At 41.7% G+C, this 2,439-nt stretch overlaps 1 pseudogene; it reads left to right on the top strand.

Moving 5' to 3' along the window:
- Nucleotides 1-170: 170 nt before the first annotated feature.
- The window catches only part of LOC105998685, a 6,691-nt pseudogene continuing 4,422 nt past the window's right edge, over nt 171-2,439 (top strand).

Below are 2,439 nucleotides of genomic sequence, written 5' to 3'. Positions count from 1 at the left end.
AGGGCAGGAACATCTGTGAGACTCATCTCCAAATGACTAGCAAAAGGCAGGAAGAGGAGGTATGGCCCAAGTGGTAGAACACTAACCTTAAAGAGAACCAAACCAACAAAATTAGAAATGGAAAAGGAAACATCACAACAAATACCCAGGAAAGTTGGAAAAACTCCAAAATGGAGAAAGTCCTAGAGACATACAAGATGCCAAAACTGAATGAAAATGACATGAATCACTTAAACAGAATCCCAGGAAGCAAAGTTATCAGAGAAATAATGAAGAGTCTCCCAACCAGGGAAAGTCCAATGGGATTCACAGCAGAATTGCAGAAGACGGTTAAAGAAGAACTAACACTATTAGTGTACATATCAATTTTTTTCATGAAATGAAATGCTGAAAAAACAATCCCAGAATCTTCCTTCTTTTAAAGTCCTTTGGCCTTCCAGGCGCCAGTGGCTCACACCTGGAATCCTAGTTACTCAGTAGGCTGAGACCTAAGGATTGAAGTTAAAGCCATCCTGAGTAGAAAAGAATCTCAGATTCTTATCTCCAATTAACTACCAAAAAGCTGGAATTGGAGCTGGGGCTGAAGAGCACGAGCTTTGTGGAGAAAAGTTCAGGGACAGTGCTGAGGCCCTGAGTTCAAGCAGGAACAGAAGGAAAAAGAAAAATTCTCTGGCCTTTAACCTCTAAATCTTGATTCAGTACTCATCATCTTGTAATTTCCTAATGAGTTTTTAAAATTAAATTTGGATTATAAGTTCCTTCAAAGCAAGACTGGTACTTTCTCATCTTTATACTCCAAAGCAGTGATATGAGCAGTAAAAGCTGTTCATTAGCCAGGAAGATGGAGCTGCTCAGGGACAGAACCGAAGCAAAACCATACCATTCACTGTGGACTCAAACTGGAATTGTAAGACTCAGACCACATCTTGTTGGACTGGAATGTGAAAAATGCTTTTATTTATTTCTGTTGTCTTTTAGAATCCCTGTATTTGGCAATATGAAGAAATGTCAGCATATCATGAGAAAAATAATGTTACCCAAATGTTTATTTTATATTTTATTTTATTTATTTTTCTTTTGCTGGGATTTGAAATCAAGGTCAATATATGTGTGGTAGGTAGGCAGGTACTTTACCAGTTTAAAAATCTTATTTCATAGCTGGTGGCTCATGCCTATACTCCTAGCTAGTCAGGAGTTAAGATCTGAGGATTGAGGTTCAAAGCCAGACTGGGCAGGAAAGTCTATGAGACTCTTATCTCCAAATAAACCCAGCAGAAATCCGGAAGAGGTGTTGTGGCTTAAGAGTGCTTCCTTGAGCTGAAGAGCTGAGGGACAACCCTCAGCCCCAGAGATCAAGCCCCAGTACTGATCAAAACAAAAAGATAACTTATTCATTTCATTTTTATTTATTTAGATTTGCCTCTTCATTTAGACTGGGTTGGTTTTTTTTTTTTTTCAGGTAGGCTCTTGTACTATCTATGACTCTCACATAGTTGGGAGTATAGACCAATGAACATGCACTCAGCTTTTTCTTTAGTTTGGGTCTTGCTAACTCTTTGCCTAAATTGGCCTTAAATCTTGATCTCTCCAATTTCTGCCTTATGAGATGGTAAGATTATGTGGATGGGCATGTATTGATATTAATCCACATAGAAGAAATTTACTCAATTTAAAACTAATCTAGTAGTATATTCAAAAGAAGCTCTACGTTCAAAGCTAAAAGACAAGCAAGAGTTTCTTTTTTGGGGGGAGGGGGGAGAGGTCCGGTCATTGGGCCTGAACTTTGGGCCTGGGCGCTGTCCCTCAGCTCTTCAGCTCAAGGCTAGCAATTTACCACTTGGGCCACAGCACCACTTCTGGCTTTTTTCTTTTTGCTTATGTGGTGCTGAAGAATCGAACCCAGGGCCTCAGGCATGCAAGGCAAGCGCTCTCCAACTGAGCAACCTTCCCAGCCCAAGCAAGAGTTTCTTAAAGAGCCCAGGTATTTTATGAATATGAAGAATCCTTGGATACAGATGCAAGGGCAAGGACATCAAAAATCCTCTCTGTTAGGATGGTTGGACTCACACCTCCAGCGTAACCAACTCTGTCTACATTCCCTCTGAGGACCTGCCTTGTGAGCCCCCCCACACCCCCCATCTCCCCTCCGCACACACATACACCTGTCACTTTTGTGAGGGATCCTCAGGTACCCAAAGGGAGCCCAGGAGTGTGACCCTCCATGGGCAAGTCCATACCTGTCCCTACCGTTCCTCCAGTCCTCAGCTTCCGGAGGCAGTGGTCAACCTCTTCTGACTATGATCCAGATCTTCAGGAAAGTCAGTCATATGCCGATCCCAGGTCCATCTCAACCGAGGCATGCAATTCTGTAATTGGTGACTCGTTCCTTTCTCTACCTAATACAATGACAATAAGAGGTAAAATTAAGTGAATCATAGA

This window comes from Dipodomys ordii, unplaced genomic scaffold, assembly GCF_000151885.1.
Source record: "Dipodomys ordii isolate 6190 unplaced genomic scaffold, Dord_2.0 Scaffold170, whole genome shotgun sequence".
NCBI classification, from domain to species: Eukaryota; Metazoa; Chordata; class Mammalia; order Rodentia; family Heteromyidae; genus Dipodomys; species Dipodomys ordii.
Note: the sequence above shows the minus strand (reverse complement) of the source record. Positions and strands in the feature narration are given on the sequence as shown.